Source organism: Brachyhypopomus gauderio, chromosome 19, assembly GCF_052324685.1.
Source record: "Brachyhypopomus gauderio isolate BG-103 chromosome 19, BGAUD_0.2, whole genome shotgun sequence".
Taxonomy (NCBI): domain Eukaryota; kingdom Metazoa; phylum Chordata; class Actinopteri; order Gymnotiformes; family Hypopomidae; genus Brachyhypopomus; species Brachyhypopomus gauderio.
In genome coordinates, this window is record NC_135229.1 from 15,661,064 (window position 1) to 15,684,945 (window position 23,882).

The window sequence follows — 23,882 nt, forward strand, 5'->3', positions numbered from 1 at the left end:
CTCACCTCCACCTGCTCCCTACTCTCACTACAGATCACAATGTCATCAGCAAACATCATAGTCAAAGGGGACTCCGGCCTAACCTCGTCCGTCAGTCTGTCCATGACAATTGCGAACAGGAAGGGACTCGGGGCTGATCCCTGATGTAGACCTACCCCAACTTTAAACCCGTCTGTCATTCCTACCGCACATCTCACTGCAGTCACACTGCTCTCATACATATCCTGCACTACTCTCACATACTTTTCTGCTACTCCTGACTTCCTCATACAATACCACAGCTCCTGTCTCGGTACTCTATCATAAGCTTTCTCTAAGTCAACAAACACACAATGTAACTCCTTCTGTCCTTCCCTATACTTCTCCATTAACACTCTCATAGCAAACATAGCATCTGTGGTGCACTTAGCTGGCATGAAACCATACTGCTGCTCACAGATCTCTACCTCTCCTCTAAGCCTAACTTCCACTACTCTTTCCCAGATTTTCAGGCTGTGACTGATCAACCTTATTCCCCTCTAATTACTACAGCTCTGAACGTCGCCCTTATTCTTGAAAATCGGCACCATTATGCTTCGTCTCCACTCCTCAGGCATCTTCTGACCTTCCAAGATTCTGTTAAATAACCCAGTCAAAAACTCCACTGCTGTCTCCCCCAAACATTTCCATGCCTCCAGTGGAATATCATCCGGTCCAACTGCCTTACCACACTTCATTCTCTGAATTGCAGCCCTTACTTCCTCCTTGCTTACCTGGGGCACTTCCTGATTCACAACCTCTACCTCTTCTAACCTTCTTTCCCTTTCATTCTCTTGATTCATCAAAATACTCCTTCCACCTTCCCAAGACACTCCTCACCAGACAACACATTTCCACCTTTATCCTTTATCATCCTAACCTGCTGCACATCCTGCCCATCACGGTTTCTCTGTCTGGCCAATCTGTACAGATCCTTTTTCCCTTCCTTAGTGTCCAACTTCTCATACAGCTTGCTATATGCCTTCTCTTTAGCTTCTGCCACTGCTCTCTTTGCCTTACGACACATCTCCTTGTACCTCTGTCTACTTTCTTCATCTCGCTGAAAATCCCAATTCATTTTAGCCAACTGCTTTCCTCTCAAACTTTCCTGAACTTCCTCATTCCACCACCATGACTCCTTGTCTGTCTTCCTCTGTCCTGAGGTCACACCAAGTACCTTCCTAGCCACATCCCTCACTACATTTGAAGTCTCATCCCAGGTATCCAGAACACCACCACCATTACCCAGTACCTAACTCACCTCATCCCTGAATTTTACCCCTACTCCATTTCTCTTCCTGTCTACACCATGATAGAAGAGTTTGAAGCCAACACCAATACTCCTGGCCTTGCTCCCCTTCCACTTGGTCTCCTGTACACACAGTATATCTATCTTCCTCCTCTCCATCGCATAGGCTAGCTCTCTCCCTTTACCTGTCATAGAGCCCACATTCAACGTACCAACTCTAACCTCCACCTTCCTGCTCTGCCTCCTCTCCTTCAGCTTCAGAACCCTCTTCCCCCCTCTCCTCCTCCTCCTTGTCCCAACAGTAGTCCAATTTCTGCTAATGCCCTGTTGGACAACAGCACAAGGATCCCTCCAGTGGCAGTCGTTGTTAACCCGGGCCTCTACTGATCCGGTATGGAATTTCTATTTTTGATCCACATCATTTGATTGATCAAATGTAATATTAATATAGATTATCTATTTCATTTTAATGAGGAAGAGGAGCGGAGATATACAGCACTGGTTTTGGCTTTCAGACTAAGTAGTCTAAAACTTGCAAAAAATTAAGCCCTACTGTAACGGAATAACGAAACGGAGAGGGATCCTTGTGCAGAAGCACGATGCTTTTATTTTGAAAGATCGGTACAATGGTGATGCACGAGTTAGTAATGGATGAACGAGGGTTAGCTTGTGTAGCTATGTAGGAGTAGTCAATCTGGTCCGAGGTCGTAATTTGTTGGCAGAGTCCGCGAGGTACCTGACGGCGAGGCAGGATATGTGGTCTAGGGAACAGGCAGAGGTCGGTACACAGGAGAATCAACAGGCAGAGATAACACTCAGTACGCAACATCATTGGCAATACATCAAAATGAGGAAGTGAAGCGCAGGTGGGCGCAGGTGGATATGAATAGCTGGGAAGTGGGTGTGGCTAGGAGGAACAGGTGAGAATATTAGGCTATTAGGTGTTGTTTCTGATCAACATGCACCTGTTGTGGGGGCGCTATCCTCCTCTGGATCCTCTGGACACCACAAAATAAATAAGCAATGAAAGTCTATTCCTGGTCATAGTGTAGGGTTGATGATTGTGTCCAAAACCTGCTACAATAATGTCTGCCCAGGGTGACTGGGGAGGGGCCGCGATAGCTGAGATGAGGCGAGACTCAGCAACAGTTTGACACTAACAAATAGTACTAGAGAGAGAGAGAGACAGTCAGAGAGAGATTCAGAGAGACAGAGAGAATGAGCGGTATGACGCAAGCGCAGAAGAGGATTTAAATTACTAAACCAAACAAAGTCACAGTAACAAATAAAAGTACAAATGCTAATGATATAGAAACAGGTAAGATACCAACAAAGCAAATAATACGACTAGACACGGTAACATAATCAATCAATCAATCATCAGTTATTTATATAGCACCTTACACAACCAAAGTTTACCAAAGTGCTGTACACAATGGAATTAAAAATAAATTAGTATAGTCTTAACGATTTAGTCTGTGTGCAGTTGGTAATGATACCATTTGCGAATAATTAGATGTTGAAAACCATCCTAAATAAGTGTGTTATAAGTTTGGCTTTAAATATTGGCAAATCAGTGATGGAACGTAGAACAGTAGGCAAGGCATTCCACAATTTAGGACCTGCTACCGCCAAAGACCTATCACCCCACTGCTTACACCTAGACCGTGGTACCTCCAGTAGATATTGTCCACCTGAACGAAGTTCTCTGTCAGGCCGATGTAACTTTATAATGTCACATATGTAGGGAGGTGCAAGTCCATGGACTGCACAGAAAACAAACAACAGGATTTTAAACTGAATTCTAAATTTTACTGGGAGCCAGTGAAGAGAGTAAAGAACAGGAGTAATATGATCATGCTTACGAGTGTTGGTAAGAAACCGGGCAGCTGCATTCTGAACCAGTTGCAGGTGGTGGAGCAATGCTTGACTTAGTCCAATGTACAGTGCATTGCAATAATCCAGATGTGAACTAACGAAGGCATGGATTGCTTTTTCAAGGTCATTATTGTTCAGAAAAGGTTTTACTTTGGTATAGGGGTGACCTGCAATAGTCGCTGATTCGACTATAGTCGACTATACCCCCTAGTCGACTATGAACGTCATAGTTGAATGTACAATTCTAACTGCATGGGGGTGCCCAAAGATGCAGCTAAGAATTAGTTGTTACATTAAATGTCTTTGTTTTCATTATATATAGCCTTTTGTCAAATAAAATCATCCTAATTTCTGTTAATAAATATTTTTAAATGATGTTTGTTAACAATAGGCATCTTCCTTACTACACATTAATAAATCACACCCTGCTGTTGCACAATCCAAACGAGCGGAGCTGAACACGCTACAGAATACGCAGCATCTGCTGAGATTATAATGGCTACTAAAAAACTGCAGTATTTTGAAAAACATAAAGATGAATCAAACAAAGTAAAGTGCAAGTTATGTCATCAACGTCTTTCATTTCGCATGACAACAACCAGCATGGCATACCATTTAAAACGCGAATTTTTTTTTCGCGTTTTAAATGGTATGCCATGCTGGTTGTTGTCATTTCAGTTTGAAACGTTTGTCGTTTCAGTTGTGTCGTGTCGTCTCATCGCAGTGCGTCTCATCGCGTAGGCCTATAAACATTTGTTGTTGTTGTTTGCTTTTAAACCCCGTTACTTGAACCTTTCCTTGTATTTTTTTGCTGTTGTGTGGCATTTTTTAAATATTTTCAGGCAGGCATATTTTATTTTAAATATTTTTGACATTTTGCACAGTGCCTGTCTGACAGTTCGATATGCGCAATGCGCACTGACGGTTAATGTTCTCTAACGTTTTTAAAAAAAAAAAATAAATAAATAAATAAAAGCTGAATAAAGCCAACCTACCATGTTTATTCATTTATCTGAGTGTTTTAGGTTTTTACTTTGAAGAGGAAAAAAGTCCTGAATTAGACCGGGATCCCGTTTAAGGTGCTCTAAAAAAAATTATAAAAATAAACCCGATTCGACTATTAGTCGACTAAAGGGAAAAGCTGACGAATCAGATTTGACTATGAAAATCCTTAATTGAATACACCCCTACTTTGGTAAGGAGGCGCAGTTGAAAGAAACTTGCCCTCACAACAGAATTTATCTGAAGGTCAAATTTCAGACTTGAATCCAACTTTACCCCCAGATTTGTAACAAATTGACTGCAGTGGGGATGTAAAGCACCCAGACTAGGTGTGACTGCATCAAGCAGGTGCATTGCGCCAAATAGAATACATTCAGTCTTGCTCTCATTTAGACAGAGGAAATTCTGAGACAGCCAGAGTTTGATGTCGCTCATACACCTTTGGACGAACTCCATGGCAACTATAGAGTTTGGCCAAGTGGGTAAATAGATTTGTAAGTCATCTGCATACAAATGGAATGAAATATTGTGCTTTTGAATGAATGATCCTAATGGAAGCAAGTACAAACTAAACAGAACTGGGCCCAGGATGGACCCCTGTGGGACACCAGAGGTCAGAGAGGCTAATGAGGAGGAGAAATCATTAATCATCACAGAAAAGGTTCTATCAGTGAGATATGATCTGAACCACCATTGTACAGATCCTTGGAGGCCCACATGATGAGCCACACGTGCCAGGAGGATAGAGTGGTCCATGGTATCAAACGCTGCAGTAAGGTCCAACATTACTAATAGCACAGATTACTAATCTCTTTTTTGCATCAAGAGATAGGAGAATGTCATTTTGAACTTTCAGAAATGCAGATTCAGTGCTGTGTTCTGAAACCAGACTGAAATTTCTCAAAAATTAGATTATTCTCCAAAAATGGCTGCAACTGTTGGAGTACCACTCTTTCCAAAACCTTTGACAGAAACATTAGATGGGACACTGGTCTGAAATTTGACAGCACCGTTGGGTCCAGGTTGGGTTTTTTCAGAAGAGGCTTGACCACAGCATGCTTGAAGACAGTTGGAACAGATCCTGAACTGAGACAGCTGTTAATAAATGGAAGGATGCTTGGTCCCACCATGCTAAATACCTGTTTAAACACCCTAGATGGAATAATAGTGGACAACTGGTAGGTTGCATTCCTTGAACCACTTCAGACAGCAGGGATAGAGATACTGGCTCAAACATATCAAATGTTGCAGAGCTCACAGTAAAGGGACACATCAAAATCAACAGCTACAGTCCCAATGCTCTGTCTAACAGAGGCCACCTTGTCTATGAAATATTGTAAAAATTCATTGCAAGTAGCCTCTGATACACTTCTCAAAACATTGCTAGATGGACTTGTAACAGATTGGATTGTTCTAAATAACACTTGGGGACGATTACAGCTAGTTGAGATGACATTTGATAGGTATTGACATTTTGCCCCTTTAACAGCTTTTTGATAGTCATCAAGTTCTCAGGATTCCCAGTGAAACTTGTAGCTTGTCCTTTTTCCACCTTCGCTCGGCTTGTCTACAGCAACGTCCAAGGGCACGGGTTGAATCATTCAACCAGGGATCTGGCTTAGATTTGGTCATGACAAACCTAAATGGAGCAATCGTATCAAAGTTCTTGCTGTATGTAAAAATTTGTGTCCATGAAAGCAGCATCAAACTCTCTGGCCATGGTGGAGGTGATAGTGCGACGGTATGAGGCTGGAGTGAGGCTTTTGGTTTATAGATACAGGAGCAGTAAACTCAAACATAGTGGGAAGATGATCTGATATACAAATGTCACATATTTCTGTTATGGATACTGGAAGTCCATATAAAATAACGAGATCCAAAGTATGCCTGTTTTGATGAGTGGGCATATTTACAGACTGAGTCAAGTTAAAAGATGACAAAAGGTTCTGGAACTCATTGACCAGTTGATTAGATGGACAACAGACATGGCTCTTGGCTATGTGCTTCGGGTCGTTGTCCTGCTGAAAAATGAACCATCGACCCAGTCTGAGGTCAAGAGGAGCAGGTTTTCATCCAGGATGTCTCTGTACATTGCTGCATTCATCTTTCCCTCTATCCTGAATAGTCTGCCAGTTCCTGATGCTGAAAATCATCCCCATAGCATGATGCTGCCACCACCATGCTTGACTGTAGGGATGGTATTGGCCTCGTGATGAGCAGTGTCTGGTTTCCTCTAAACATGACGCCTGGCATTCACACCAAAGAGTTCAATCTTTGTCTCAGACCAGAGAATTTTGTTTCTCATGGTTTGAGAGTCCTTCAGGTGCCTTTTGTCAAATTCTAAATGGCCTGCCTTGTGCCTTTTACTAAGGAGTGGCTTTCGCCTGGCCACTCTGCCATACAGACCTGATTGGTGGATTGCTGCAGAGATGGTTGTGCTTTTGCAAGGTTCTCCTCTCTCCATAGAGGAACGCTGGAGCTCTGACAGAGTGACCATCGGGTTCTTTGTCACCTCCCTGACCAAGGCCCTTCTCCCCCGATCGCTCAATTTAGATGGCCGGCCAGCTCTAGAAAGAGTCCTGGTGGTTCCAAACTACTTCCTTTTAGGAATAACGGAGGCCACTGTGCTCCTTGGGACCTTCAAAGCAACAGAAATTTTTTTGCATTCTTCCCCAGATTTGTACCTCGAGACAATTTTGTCTCGGGGGTCTACAGACAATTCCTTTGACTTCATACTTGGTGTTTGTGCTCTGACATGCAGTAATCTGTGGGACTTTATATAGACAGGTGTGTACCTTTCCAAATCATGTCCAATCACCTGGATCTACCACAGGTGGACTCAATTTAAGCTGTAGAAACATCTTAAAGATGATCAGTGGAAACAGGATGCACCTGAGCTCAATTTTGAGCTTAATGGCGAAGGCTGTGAATACTTACGTAAATGTGATTTCTTAGTTTTTTTATTTTAATACATTTTCAGAACTCGCAAGAAAACTTTTTTCACATGGTCATAATGGGGTAATGGGGGACACAAAAATACATTATCCCAAAATATTTGCTAGAGAAGAAAACACGAGATGGATATACATCTATATACATACTAGAGATCAATACATGAAAAACGAGATAGCACACAGGCCAGATCAACAATAACTGACAAATGGAAACACAACAAGCTGGGGTATAAATACATAATATAAATACACAAAAAAAATATAGGCAAAACAAGGAATAAAAACAAACAGGTGAAACTAATAACATGGCGTGGAAACAAGGGAACAAACACTAGACACATGTAAAGTAAAACATTGGAAGAAAACATAGACAGGGGGCATTGCCATGGGAACTGTGAGGCCAAGGACTGGGATATTGTGACAGACACCTGGAGTAGATGTACCTCAGCAGAAAGAGAGGATAGATACACTATATTGCCAAAAGTATTTGCTCCACTTCCTTGACTCAAATATGAGCTTAAATGATATTCCATTCCTAATCCATAGAGTTAGTACACCCTTTGCAGCTAGAACAGCTTCAACTCCTCTGGGAAGGCTGTCCACAAGGTTCATGAGTGTGTTTATGGGGATTCTTTACCATTCTTCCAGAAGCGCATTTGTGAGGTCACATATTGATGTTGGACGAGAAGGCCTGGCTCTCTGTCTCCGCTATAATTCATCCCAAAGGTGTTCTATCGGGTTGAGGTCAGGACTCTGTGCAGGCCAGTCAAGTTCATCCACACCAGACTCTTCCATCCATGTCTTTATGGACCTTGCTTTGTGAACTAGTGCACAGTCATGTTGGAAGAGGAAGGGGCCAGCTCCAAACTGTTCCCACAAAGTTGGGAGAATGGAATTGTTCAAAATGTCTTGGTATGTCCTTTCACTGGAACTAAGGAGCCAAGCCCAGCTCCTGAAAAACAACCCCATACCATAATCCCCCCTCCACCAAACTTTACACTTGGCACAATGCAGTCAGACAAGTACCGTTATCCTGGCAACCACCAAACCCAGACTTGTCCATGGAGAAGCACAATTCGTCACTCCAGAGAACACACCTCAACCCTGCTCTAGAGTCCAGTGGCAGTGTGCTTTACACCACTGCATCCGATGCTTTGCATTGTACTTGGTGATGTATGGCTTTGATGCAACTGCTCGACCATGGAAACCCATTCCATGAAGCTCTCTGCACACTGTTCTTGAGCTAATCTGAAGGCCACATGAAGTTTGGATATCTGTAGTGATCAGTGTTGCGAATAACGGCGTTAAAAATAACGGCGTTAGGTAACGGCGTCATTTTGTCAGTAACGGGATAATAGAACTAATTACTTTTCCTGTCGTTACAACGCCGTTGACGTTACTGGTCATTAAAAGCGGTGCATTACTATATATTGATATACTAACAGTAATGCGAGCGGACCGCTGCCCAGTAGTGATGGGACATCTGAAGCTACGCTTCGAAGCGTGTACCGAGTAAAAAGGGGCGTGTCCGATGAAGCCCCGCTTCGGAGCTTGTGTTAGATTGAGCAAAATCACGTGATCAGCAACAAACGAGGCCTCGCAGTACATCGGCCACGTCATTGCTTCATTTTGCGTATCGTTTTTCAAAATAAAAGCGCTATGAACCCTGTTGCTTCATGTTGTAGAAGGTGGTTAAATTTAAAATCTGGAACGTTCTAAATTCTTTTTGTTTGATCAGGATGTACATCAGATTCACACATCAAAAACAGACTAAAAACCATTGGAAGAGGCAAACCTTATTTGTAATGTTAAAAACATTTTACATTTGGCAGACGCCCTTATCCAGAGCGACTTACATTTTATCTCATTTTTATATAAGTGAACAATTGAGGGTTAAGGGGCGCCTCAGTCATGGCCTCTGGTCTGGGAATCGAACCCACGACCCTCCGGTTACAAGACCAGTTCCATAACTACTTCCCTTCCCTAACCACCAGGCCATGACTACCAAACCAGATCTAGAACCCCCAAGAAGTAATTATTTAAAACACATTTTGTTTTTTTTTTAATCAGTTTCTAACTCAAAATATTCAGTCTGCCTCAACAACCACTCAATTCCCAATATAGTAAAGTACAACATATCTTCATTGTCAAATACGTTCATGACATACAAGAAAACCCAACACAACCACTAATGGTCAAGGATTAGATTGGCTACAAATCATTTTAATAATTAAAACATGACAATTAAGTATGATTTAATTGATTCTCCTGTTACTAAACATGAGTTTGATGGAAACTTTGTGACAATATTGCATTTACAAATTTTTGTTTTTTTTTAAATCAGTTTCTAACTCAAAATATTCAGTCTGCCTCAACAACCACTCAATTCCCAATATAGTAAAGTACAACATATCTTCATTGTCAAATACGTTCATGACATACAAGAAAACCCAACACAACCACTAATGGTCAAGGATTAGATTGGCTACAAATCATTTTAATAATTAAAACATGACAATTAAGTATGATTTAATTGATTCTCCTGTTACTAAACATGAGTTTGATGGAAACTTTGTGACAATATTGCATTTACAAATTTTTGAAAGTATGATCCAACTGAATGACGAGGCTGTTACAGTTTCACCAGCAGATGTCACTAGTGAGTGATGAATGAAGCCTCGAGTAATGAACCTTTTTGCAAAGCAAAGGGTTGGAAAGCTTCATTGCTTCAAGAGGCTTCATTTGCCCATCACTACTGCCCAGGCTAGTGAGGAGTAACAGATCTCGATAGGTCACAGTTCTCGGTGTAACACCTGTTTAACTTAACAAGTCAGTAAGCGATTGGCTAAGGCAGCGTTATGGTAGCCAATCAGATCCAGTGTTTTTACACGCGTGCCGCAGCACTCCAGTGACACGACACAAACGGAGAAGAGGCCGAAATGGCAAGTCAGGAGCAAGCCGAGGAAAAATTAGCATTATCAAGGTGGCGATATAAACATTAGTTAAGAAAATACCTGAAGTTCCCGAATGTCTACCAGACTGGGTATTTGATTTATTTAATTAAGAATACAGGTTTTATTGTTAAGTTGAGAGAATTTAATTTAATTTGTTAGATGTAAATGCACTTTATATAGTGTAACTGTTTACGTTTGCTTTTATTTTTTACAAAGATTTGGGATTTTAAAGGATTTTATCCTGCACTGGTCTGTGGATGTGCAATAAATATCAAACGTTAAATACCTTTCTGATCTACTCATATCAACTGACTGTGAAAACTGCTTTTTCAAAAAAATCCTTATTCATTGGCATATAACTTTTTTTTTACTGTAACGCAAATAGTTACTTTCCCTGGTAACGAGTTACTTTTATTATAGAGTAATTCAGTTACTTACTGTTACTTTTTTGAACAAGTAGTGAGTAACTATAACTAATTACTTTTTTAAAGTAACGTTTCCAACACTGGTAGTGATTGGCTCTGCAGAAAGTTGGTGACCTCTTCACATTATGTGCTTCAGCATCCGCTGACCCCGCTCCATCAGTTTACGTGGTCTACCACTTCATGGCTGAGTTGCTGTCGTTCCCAAACACTTCCATTTTCTCATAATACAGCTGGCAGTTGACTGTGGAATATTTAGGAGCAAGGAAACAACTGGATTTGTTGCACAGGTGGCATCGTATCACAGCTCCATGCTGGAATTCAATGAGCTCCTAAGAGCGACCCATTCTTTCACAAATGTTTGTAAAAAACATTCTGCATGCCTAGGTTGCCATGGAAGTGATTGGAACACCTAATTCCAATAATTTGGATCAGTGAGTGAATACTTTTGGCAATATGGGTTTTTAAGAAATATGAAACCAGCAGTGTATCTCAATTTTCAGGTAATTTCAAGTTCTGAACTGGTTGACTGAAAGCCCAATTGTATGTGTAACAGTGATACCTGGAGCAGATGTAGTGTGGGTTTGTCTGTCTCAGTGTGCTGAGATCTGGAGCGTTTATAATATTGGCTGGTTTACTATGAGATCTGGAGCAGTCATTATGTTGGCTGCTTTGTTTTGAGATCTGGAGCATTTATTGTGTTTGTTTGTCTGGGCTCTGGGTGTGCACATGACCTCTATTTGTCTACATCATAAAAACACTCTTTTCTCAGTGTCCTAACAGACACACACACACACACACACACACACACACACACACACACACACACTTCCCCCACTTTCATGTCTCTTTCTACCTTTTTTCCCAGTCTTCCTCTCTTCTCCTCTCTCACCTCTCCCTCCTGTCTCTGGTCGTCCTCCTGGCCATCTGTCATGTAATGGTTATGGGTTCTTTTGCTTTGCTCTGCTGATGACCACTGTCACCAGGAGGCTCCTATCACAACCCGATGAGCGATGCCACCTCCCCCTGTGTCTCACTGACACTGCCACATCCTTGGTCATCATAGCAGCTGTGATGGGGAAAGAAGGAAACAGAAAGGGAGATGTAGTCATGAACTATAATAGTTGAAAGGACAGGCGTTCCATGTACAACATAAAACAACTCAGCTCAGTCAAGGTGTTCACTTTTAGGGCTCGATAGAGTCAAAAGTCTAATTTATTTATATAGCGCTTTTTACAACACGTTGTCACAAAGCAGCTTTACAATCGTATGGGTCCAGATCCCTAATGAGCAAGCCAGAGGCGACAGTGGCAAGGAAAAACTCCCTATGATGGGAGTTAGGAAGAATAGGAAGAAACCTCGGGAGGACCAAGACTCAAAAGGGAACCCATCCTTCATTGGGCGGCCCGTTAGCACAAGTCTGTATTTGTGGACAAAAAGTGTCAAGTAGTCACAGTCCCTTCGGTGCAGATGGTGAGCCTAAGGTAGGAGCTAGCATCAGCATGTCCTCTTGTGGAAATGACACATCCAACCCCGGCATTAGTACATACACCGGCCATCTCCTAGGTGCTTGTAGGTGCTTGCATGCAATCATCTTACGTAGAAGCATACAAAAAGATAGACAATACAGGTTGAGTGTGTGGACATCAATTTAAACATCAATTACAATTGAATTAGACATCAATTTAAACGTACATAGCTCATGTGCCAGTGTTTAGCATGTAATCCGGCAGGCTAATCTATAGCAGCATAACTAAAGGGAGGGTTTCAAGGGTGACCACAGTCATGAGGGTCACTGAGACATTGCTTTCCAGTCAAGTCGTTGTCACAACTAGAGTGGTGCCATGACACAGCTGGATGACAGTATCAACATCTCAGATTACCAGAAATCTCAATGTCTGGGGGCCCCCGAGCCCCTACACCTTACACAAGGGGAATATTAGCTGAAGGCTTTATTAAATTGGTGAGTCTTAAGTCTAGATTTAAAGATTGGAACTGTGTCAGAATCTCGGATTGGAGCTGGAAGGCTATTCCATAATTGAGGGGCTTTAAAAGAGAAAGTTCTGCCTTCGGCTGTAGTCTTACAAATTTTTGGAACTAGGAGAAATCCAGCATTTTGGGACCGCAAAGGGCGAGATGGGTTGTAGTGAGCAATGAGTTCACTCAGATATTGTGGGGCAAGACCATTTAACGCCTTATAGGTTAACAGAATTTTAAATTCAATTCGATATTTAATCGGAAGCCAGTATAATGCCGCGAGAGTGGGACTAATATGATCGAATTTTCTAGCCTTTATTTAGTGCGGGTTTGGAGAAAGAGACACCCCTCTCCTACCAGAGACCCCTCCCCAGTGATGGTCGGGTCCTTTGAGTTCTGCTCGGCGGGGATGACTCCAAAACCCCCCGAGAAGGAGTTTGAGGGGGAAGAGTCGGAAGAGGACAGTCCACCACCGTCTGTGTACTCGGCACCTACCGAGTACTACGGCGAGGGTGAAGAAGAGGTCAGCCCTTCCCCTCGCTGTATTTGGCTCCTACGGAGTACTATGGGGAGGAAGCAAGCCCCCCGCCGTCCGAGTGCTCCAACCGTCCGGCTTATCGTGAGGATGAAGCGAGTCCTCCGCCGTCCGAATACACTGAGGAGGAGGAGGTGAGCCTGCCTGCCTTGGAGAGTTCTGGAGGAACTGTGAGGGAGAAAGGAGGGCGGAAGGAGAGCGGTCATCCCTCTCACTCCGAGGGGAGCGAGATGGACTCCCGGTGCTGCACCCCAGAGGAACCCATGGAATGGAGTCAGGGTGGTTCGGAGGAGGGGATGGAGACTGAGGAACCCTCACCCGCAGCCAGACCAGAGGAGTCTCCACCATGCGGTGGTGAAGTCCCTCTGTGGGGCGCGCGGAGACCAGAAAGCGAGCGTCGGTAGGCGTATCCGACCGCGCACACCCTGAGGGCGCGCGAAGAGACCGGTCGCATGCCTACCAAGAGGACTGCAGGGGCATCCGCCAGTCGTGCTGCTCCCAGTGGAGGGTTTGCGGCAGGAGCGCAAGAGAGACCGCCCACTGCAGCTCTTACAGGCGCGAAGCCTGGCTCAGTTTTCATGTTTTCTTGTTCCAGTGTTTGTATCTGTCCCCGTGTTGCTCCCGAATCCCCTATTCCCTTTTGTGCTTCTGTTCCTAAATGTTCCTGTTTGTGTTTTCGTGAATGTTCCATGTTTTGTGTCTAACGTGTTTTCCCCTGTCTTCCCAGGGAGGGTGTTCTAGGCTGTTCATGGCGGATTCCCCACCGAGGGCGGTCATCTCCCTGACACAGGACTGAAGGCTCCGGATCCGCCCATCGGCGTGTGTTTGGGGCATTCAGTTCTGTTGGCACCCCGGGATGGGTAGTGCCATTGGTGAGGGGCTCTGTCACGGTGCAGGCCCTGACCCCTCCCTCTGGGCGTGTGTTCATGTTGTCTACGTCCAGTCGTCTGCGTCTGTGTATCTTCGTGGTTGTGGTTGTGTCCGTGTATTAATCAGAATCACCTGTGGCTCGTCTCGTCATCACGCGGGGATTATGTGGTTTGTCTATTTAATGTGCGTTCGCGCAGTGTCCCGTGCTTGTCTTTGTTAGAGTCGTTCACGTTTGTGTTTATGTTCTACGTGTGCTGTAAGCGCTACTTCGTGCCATTAAAAGTGTTGTTTGTCTCTGAAGACCGGACTCGTGTCTCGTCCTTCCTCCAGCGCCACAGCGTCACACTATCACGGCCCTTAAAATGGACTTAATGCAACAAAACTGGACAGAGGTATATGCAAATCATGATCCAAACAAAGCATATCAGGCATTTTTGTCTACATTCATTATGTTATATGAAAAAAACTGTCCATTAAATATACTAACATAAAGGACTAAAAATGCAAACGAACCATGGATCACGAAGGAGATTGCTAAAGCATGTAGAAAGAAAAATTTACTATATAAGAAAATTTTTAAATTAAGAACAAAAGAAGTGGAGATTAAATATAACTAGATAGGCAAAGTTTGTGAACAAAGTTGGCTTGTAAAGCAGCTGAAACGCTGAATTTTGAATTTGACCTAATGTTAAAGGTTGTTTTAATGTTATCATCATTAAATTATGTTGCAGTTAAGGGGTAGTTTAGGTGTTTAGGGTAATTACTGCTGAGGGGTAATTGGCTGTGGGGTAGTTGACATTGAGAGGTTATTGACCTGTTGGGGTTATTGTTGTTGATGGCTATTAAGATTACTAGTTCCTGTTAAAAGCTTGTTTAGATGTGGAAATTTTGTTGAGGGGTATTTACCTGTGGTGGGGTAATTACTGTTGAGGGGCTATTGGCATTGGGGTAGTTAATGCAGATGTATTTGATATTGTTGAAGGCTATTAGTTTAATGGGGTTCTTGACGTTAAGAGGTAATTTAGCTGTTTGGGGCAATTACTGCTGAGGGGTAATTGGCTGTGGGGTAGTTGACATTGAGGGGTTATTGACCTGTTGGGGTTATTGTTGTTGATGGCTATTAAGATTACTGTGTAATTTATGTTAAAAGCTTGTTTAGATGTGGATTTTTTGTTGAGGGGGTATTTACCTGTGGTGGGGTAATTACTGTTATGGGGCAATTACTGTTGAGGGGTAATTGGTTGTGGGTTAGTTAAAATTGAGTGGTTGTTCAGTTATACCAGGAGTCGGCAACCTATGGCAGGCATAATCAATGGCACGCAACACGCTGGACCAGCATCAGCAAAAAAAATTAGTAATAAAAAATCTCAGACAGAGAGCACGATCCTCCCATCGAAATTGCTCCTCAACGCTCTGCTAAGTGGAGGTCTTTATACTTGGTGATCGATCGCGATATAAAATAATTGCAATATAATTGTGTCCATTTACACCCCCGCTTACATTCACTACCCCAACCCCACCCACCCCACTCCTTACATTTGCCACCCCCTCCGCTCAACAACTTACGTTCGCCACAACCCCCCCCCCCCCGCTCAACAACTTGCGTTCGCTCACTCACTACTTGGCACGGCACACTCATTGTTAAAATTGGCACTCCATGTCTCAAAGGTTGCCGACCCCTGAGTTATACAGTTAATACTGCTGCAGGGAGTGAGGGAGAGAAGAGGTTCCGTGCGTGTGTTGTGTGAGCCTGTGGGGATCTCCCTTACGGAATGTTCCGCAATTCATTCTCTATGGGAAATACAGAAGAAATAGGTGAAGATATCAACAAAACCTCTCATTCCGTCTTTGTTAGGGGAACTGAGGAAAAGGAAAGTTTGGATATTGTAAATAAATTCGAAAACAAAAAATCCACTGAATGGACTGAAATTGATGTCATTATACTATAGAATACTATATAATGCACAGTAAAACCAATTACACATATTTGCAACCAATCTTTTAAGACAGGTATTTTTCCCAATAAAATGAAAACAGCTAAAATCATTCCTATATATAAAAATGGAGACAGACACAAGCTCTCCAACTATAGGCATTTTTCTTTGCTCACTCGGTTCTCAAAGATTTTAGAAAACTATTTGTAGTCAGACTTGATAATTTTATGAATAAACACAGATTACTAAGTGATAATCAATACGGATTTAGAGCAAATAGGTTGACATTGATGGCAGTGATGCAACTGGTAGAGGAGTTTTCCACTGCAATAGATAATAGGGAGTATACTGTTGGGGTGTTTATAGACCTAAGGAAGGCTTTTAACACTATAGATCATGACTTAGTCATGAATAAACTGGAGAGATATGGGATTAGAGGATTAGCATATTCATGGCTCAAAAGTTACCTAGAAGATATACATTAATATGTACAAATAAACAATATTCAATCTGATCTATTCAAGATCACATGTGGGGTTCCGCAAGGATCAGAACTAGGACCAAAATTGTTTATATTGTACATAAATGACATCTGTAAAGTAGGCCTATTTGAATTCATGAACTGTGTCTTATTTGCAGTGTTGCGAATAACGGCGTTAGGTAACTGCGTCATTTTGTCAGTAACGGGATAATATAATTAATTACTTTTCCTGTCGTTACAACGCTGTTGACGTTACTGGTCATTAAAAGCGGTGCGTTACTATATATTGATATACTAACAGTAATGCGAGCGGACCGCTGCCCAGGCTAGTGAGGAGTAACAGATCTCGATAGGTCACAGTTCTCGGTGTAACACCTGTTTAACTTAACAAGTCAGTAAGCGATTGGCCAAGGCAGCGTTATGGTAGCCAATTAGACACTGTGTTTTTACACGCGTGCCAGTGACACAACACGGACACAAACGGAGAAGAGGCCGAAATGGCGAGTCAGGAGCAAGCCAAAGAAAAATTAGCATTTTCAAGGTGGCGATATAAACATTATTTAAGAAAGTACAAGTTCCTGAATGTCTACCAGATTGGGTATTTGATTTATTTAATAAGAATAGAGGTTTTATTGTTAAGTTTACTTCTGTTGGGAACAAACCAGTTGTCTCAGGTTGAGAGAATTTAATTTAATTTGATAGATGTAAATGCACTTTATATAGTGTAACTGTTTACTTTTGCTTCTTTTTTTTTTTTTTACAAAGATTTGGGATTTTAAAGGATTTTATCCTGCACCAGTCTGTGGATGTGCAATAAATATCAAAAGTTAAACACCTTTCTGATCTACTCATTTCAGCTGACTGTGAAAACTGCTTTTTCAAAAAAATCCTTATTCATTGGCATATAACTTTTTTTTTACTGTAACGCAAATAGTTACTTTCCCTGATAACGAGTTACTTTTATTATAGAGTAATTCAGTTACTAACTCAGTTACTTTTTTGAACAAGTAGTGAGTAACTATAACTAATTACTTTTTTAAAGTAATGTTCCCAACACTGTTTATTTGTGGATACCAATTTATATTGCTCTGGACAAAGTTTAGAACAACTTCTGAATAGAGTGGAATGGGAATTAAAAGAGTTGGTTTGATATGATAAAGACCTATTCCCAGCTATTGCAGGGCCCTTACCTAATATGATTAAAACTCGTGCTGTTGCGTTGTAAACCAGCTGGAGTTTGTTTATTGATTTACCAGAACATCCAGCTAGAAGACTGTTGCAATAATCTAGACGAGAGGATATGAATGCATGGATTAGTTTTTCCGCATCACTAGTATTTAATATGTTTCTAATTTTAGCAATGTTGCGTAAGTGAAAGAACGCTACCCTAGTTATATTATTAATGTGTGTATCGAACGAGAGATCTGGATCTATTGTGACGCCTAAGTTCTTTACATCTGCACTGGGGGTTATAGTAAAAGAATGTAAATTCAATGCTACATTACGTATCTTGTCTCTCGCTGCCCTAGACCCAACTATTATTAGCTCTGTTTTATCCGGATTTAGTGCTAGAAAGTTACACGCCATCCAATGTTTTATCTCTTCTACACACTTCTCGATTTTACTGTTTACACCTAAATCAGGGTTTTGCCGATAAATACAGTTGGGTGTCGTCTGCGTAGGAGTGGAAACTGATGTCATGCTTATGCATAATCTCGCCTAAGGGTAACATGTAAAGTGTAAATAGAAGTGGTCCTAGGACTGTCCCTTGTGGGACACCATATTTAACCTGCACAGATTTAGAGGTTTTATTATTAACACTTACACATTGGAAGCGGTCGGTCAAATAAGATCTAAACCAGGAGAGTGCAACTCCTTTAATACCTACCGTGTTTTCTAATCGATCCAGCAAAATGTTGTGGTCTACAGTATCAAAATTTGCACTAAGATCTAACAGTGTAAGGAACGAGACGAGCCCATTATCAGACGATATTAGTAAATCATTCACTACCCTGATTAAAGCTGTTTCAGTGCTGTGGTTCAGTCTAAATCATTATGAACTTTTCATGGATACTATTTGATTGGAGATAATGGTTTAACTGATTGGAAACTGCTTTTTCTAGAATTTTAAAGATAAATGGGAGATTAGAAATTGGTCTGTAGTTGGCTAGAATCTGTGGATCGAGATTATGTTTTTTAATCAAGGGTCTAATTAAAGCGCATTTTAATTGTTTGGGCACATATCCTAGGTTAAGGGAAGAATTAATGAAAACTAAAAAGTTGGATCACATTAGTCCTGTACTATCGTCATTACACTGGCTGCCAATTAGGTTCCGTATTAACTATAAAATACTTGTATTAACATATAAAACACTGCATGGCTTAGGTGCAGAGTATCTTAGTGAATTTATTGAACATTACAACCCTGCACGTTCACTTCGCTTGCAGGATGCAGGGTTATTAACTGTTCCTAGGATCAAAAAGATCACAGCAGGAGGAAGAGCCTTTTCATTTAAAGCTCCACACCTGTGGAATAATCTTCCTGCCTCTATTCGGGACTCAGACATGGTCTCAATGTTTAAAACTCGACTAAAGACTTATCTGTTTACTTTGACCTTTGAATAATCTGTTACATATGTGGTATGGCTGAAAGTCCATAATGTTGTTGCTGCTCAGACCCTCCAGAAAGTCGCGATGTTGCGATTTGCAACTTCAAGCAAACCCCGTGAATTCAGGGCGGTGTTGCAACTTCAGCCAATCACCGCAACTTTCCCGCAAATTTGACCAATCACTGATGTCATCTTGATGTGACATCGACAAACTCCCGTCTTACTTCCGTATATACGTTCAAGAGGAGCAGACTGAAAGCAGCATGAGCGACGAAAATAACGGCAAAAAGATCGTGAAAAGCAGTATCCCGGTACACTACATGAAAGCGGGGATAAACTGTTTTTTTTTTCTTCAGTGTTTTATTGTTTCACAACGATGGGTTCATACATGTATTTCCAACAAGTTTAACATTTCTAGCACCAGCCCATCCACTCCAAGTGATTTTTCATTGTCTTTTAAGAGAGGGAATGTCCATTTCTGCCACCGAGCTGTTGCACTTCGAGGGATCATTTCAAGAAAGTGAGAGGGATCATTGTGCATTCTCTGTCCCAACACCTGTGTTTCAGGGGGCGGGGCATACAAAATCTTGAGAGGGATCATTCCTGCCCAAACTATTTCATACCACATAGAGTAAGAGAAATAAAATCATTGCTTGAAGTATTAAAACCAGGGGTTTTATAAGAAGCATAATACCCATAAATAAATAAATCAGGGTTGCCAACTCACGCATTGAGCGTGAGACACACACATTTGACCGTCTTCACACGCTCACATGCCACACATCCGATTTCTCACACCGAAAAAAAAATCTAGTTTATTTATCTCTGATCCATAATACTAACTCACTCTGGCGCCAACCACTGGCGATCGATCTCGATATAATACTTAATTTGTGTCCATTTTACAGGCCACCCGGTAACAACTTACGTTCGCAAACCCCGCCCCCGTCAACAATTATTGTTCGCCACCACCTCCAGGTTCAAATCTCACTCCAAGCGATCTTGAAAAGTTGGCAACCCTGAATAAATAGGTAAATAGATAATTTAAATGGACTACTAAATAGAGGAAACCATACAACATTTACTCCCTATTGCAATAGGGATAGTGGATTAGATCCACTTGGGCTAAGGCAGAAGAATGCTGGTTTGGTGTGGCATTGTCGCTGTGGAAAGAGTTGGTTCGTGCTGGTTTGCTGACTGGATTGGCTACCGAAGGGCGACGGAAGAATAAGTGTAACTGAATCAACTGGTAGGTTGTGGGTTTTATCACTAGTAGCTGATGGTTCTTGACCGCGTGGAAGCATGGTCTGTTAGTAATTAGTAACATTGTCTGGCTTGCAGTTGGAGCACTTCGGTTGCGGGACTTTGCTGTGTTGGCGTCGGCAGCGGCGTGCTCTCTTGGGTGGGAGCGCGTCGCTTGGTGCTTGCGGGCCATTGTTTTCTCCCCTTTTAAATTAAAACTATTTTATTTGTTTTATAATTGCGAGAAAGTAGACAGTTAGTGTAGTGCTGAGTCACCTGTTGTTTGTTTAATTGCTCTCTATGTTGGGATCTGGATGCTTGGATGTGATCGGCTAACATTATACTAATATATCACGGGTTGCTTACTACGAGGTTGTTTATTGGTTTTTTGTTATTTTTGTTATTTTGTGGCCAAGGAGTGGACCACTCGGGTGTTCTAGCTTGTCTTTTATCCCCTTTTTGAGTGTCATATTTTGATGTGCGGGGTTGCTGTGGGCAGCCCCGTCGACAGGGGGGGACAACCGGGTCTGTTGTCCCGGGCCCTAGGGCCAGGGGGGCCCATCAAAGAGCCCAGCAATTTATTTTTTATTTAAAGTCTATAATTTTTAAATAATCTTGAAATCTTTCATTAATATAAAATTATGTACTCATAATAAGCTCAATGGCTCAAATATATATGTTTTTTACCTATCTGCATATTTTCCATTAAGTGCATACACCCCCGCCTCCCACTGGAAAATGGTTTGATCCAGCACCGACTGTAGCCGGCCGGTATCCGCCCAACAGCGAGAAATACAGTGGTGGATAGTTAAAGTAAATACTGAAATCTGGAGCGCAGAAAAGAAAGGAAAAACATTTACCTGACGAATTTTAAAGTTGCATTGTGTTCCATGTTTGAAAAGTGCTGGAATTTAGGGTAAAGTACTTGAAAATGCTTGAAATTGTAACTACTTCGTTTCACAACAAATAGCTGTCTGACTGAACAGTTCTCGTGAAGACAAGATTGGGCGTTTTGAAAATAAACAACTATTAAATAATGTGATAAAAAGCGAATTATTTTGAATCATTTCGAATATATGTATAAATATTTACCTTAATTAAGTTTAACGTACTGGAAAATATTGAAATGGACCTTGAAAATGACGTACAAGTGCTTGAATTCCACCTTATAAAGGTGTATGAACCCTGCAAACATGACTTTGTCCATCGCGCTGAAGCGCGGCGCGCGCGAAGTTACAAAATTCGAGAGGTGCACGACCTCGCGAACCGACAGCGCGCGAGGCCCTCGCGCACGGGCGGAGCCACTGCGATTACGTCAATTTCGCGTAGGGGGGGGGGCACATGAATCTTTCTTGTCCCGGGCCCCAGCGAGACTGTCAAAGGGCCTGCTTCCCTGCAACAGCTCAAGGAGCTAGTTCTGATTGAAGAGTTAAAAAATTGTTTGCCAGATAGTGTTGTGATGTATTTGAATGAGCATAAAGTTAGTACGTTGTCGAATGCTGCCATCTGTGCTGATGAGTTTGTGTTAACTCATAGAACTGTCTTTACGACACCTGTTCTCTGCAGTGAGTCTACTTCTCACTCACTCCGCTCAAGGACTTCGGTGAGTCCTGTAGCTACCGAAGCACCTGCCTCTCCGGACTCGCGTGAATGTTTCTATTGCCATGTGCAAGGACACATTATAGCGAACTGTCCAGCTCTTAAGAAGAAAAATGCACGTTCAGCTAAAAAGGTACATTGCACAAATATTAAAGTCCCTTCTTCCAGTGCTGACTCTGTATTTGAGCCTTTTTTATTTGATGGTACAGTTTCACTATGTGAGTCTGATCCAGCACGCAAAACCATCACAGGTCTGCATGATACTGGTGCTGCAGTGTCCCTTCTGTTGGATACAGTATTGCCCTTGTCAGAGGACACATACAGTGGCCAAGATGTCTTAGTTCAAGGCATTGAATTAGGAGTTCGTAGGCTTCCTTTACACAACATTTACCTCCACATGGATGGTATCGCTGGCATGATACGTGTAGCTGTTAGTCCTGCCTTACCGGTGAGTAGGGCTGGGTATCGAATCAAATTCCAAGAATCGATCCGATTCCGATTCTGAAGATTAAGAATCGATTTATTTCGATTTAATCCGATTTAATCGATTCGATCCGATTCGATCCAATTCGGGGTTTAGTGTTATTAAAAATGTATTTATTTGAGCTGTTTCCTGATTATGTACAGAAGCAACATGTTAAAACTAGTATTATATCAATATTAATCAGCAAAAAGTTACTGGTAGTTGGTAGTTATTGATGGCTGGAAGACTGGTGAAAAGGGTAATCATAAATCTACCTTCAAGAAAGGTAATCCAGGACAATAAACAGAGGACATCTTTGAGGTGTCTATATCTGCAACAGTGGACTCCTACTGGGACACTAACCAGTGCATTATTATTATGATTGAAATAATTAAGAAGTCACCCAAAAGCTGTTGCTACCAAATGCATTTTTATTTTAAAAGTGCTCACACTTAATAAACTGAAAGTATAAAATGTAAACGTGTATTTTTCTTTAAAGTGAGATTATAAGAACAGAACTCTCACGTTACGGTCCCCGACCCCTCCCTGTTGGGCGTGTGTTAACGTTGTCTGCGTGTACTCGTCTGCGTCTGTGTATCTCCGTGGGTGCGGGTGCGTCTTGTGATAATCCTCACCTGTGGCTCGTCTCGTCATCACGTGGGGTTTGTGTGGTTTGTCTACTTAATGTGCGTTCGCGCAGCGTCCTGTGCTCTTTGTTTGAGTCACACATGTTCTATGTAAATGTGTTTTATGTGCAGTAAATGTAATAAACGTAACGATTTGGAAAGTGCAAAGGATTCTGTCTCGTCCATCGCCTTGCGCCCAACGTTACAAGAACATTTTAAACTTTTTAAAACTGTAAAAACACTGGGTAAACTGTCAGTGACATGGACTAACTGTAAATAGTCACTGACACTGGATAAACTGTCCTTCTGTTTTTAGATTGCCGATTTGACTGTCGTTACCGTCACTGTCCGACGCCATGTTGTTTTACAGTTAGCTAGACCGAGCACGCCTGCGTGAATTCAGTGACTAGGCGGGGGTAAAAGTTCACTAAAAAAATCGATCTTTGGACGTACGAATCGATAATCAGATCATCATACGCGAATCGATTCTGAATCGGAAAATCGATTTTTTCAACACAGGCCTACCGGTGAGTGGTGTTTCGTTCATTCTCGGGAATGATATCGCAGGTAGCAGTATATTTCCTTTGCCCATAGTGGTTGATTGCCCTTCAGAGAGCATATCTAGATCCATGGCAAGTGATTCTCCTGCAGTTTATCCTGCTTGTGTTTTGACTCGTGCCCAGGCACGGCTCTAGGCCGTAACAGGGGTGTGAAGGGGTGGAATATGGATGACACAGTGATTCAAGAAAATGTAAAGTATTGGTGTATTTACAAATGTTCACAAACAGAATATATTTACAGGACAAAGTGCACACAGGTACAAACATCAGAAGTGACCCAGGCCAAAACAATTAACAAAAACCATACTAGAAAGAAACAGACATAACTATACTAACAGGGTTAAACAAAAGACAACACTACTCTGACTCCCTATATACAAACAGATACAAACCCACAACCCAAACAAAATGGCAGCCACTTCCTACTCACCGTGTGCACACACAAACCACCAATATACATATATCTATATACATAACTCTATACAGTTATATCAAAAGAGCACGAAAAT

The 23,882-nt window shown here is 42.0% G+C and overlaps 1 pseudogene; it reads right to left on the reverse strand.

Annotated features, from left to right (window-relative positions):
• Window positions 1-6,216: 6,216 nt before the first annotated feature.
• LOC143482745 (uncharacterized) lies at window positions 6,217-6,881 on the reverse strand (annotated as a pseudogene).
• Between the last annotated feature and the right edge of the window lie 17,001 nt (window positions 6,882-23,882).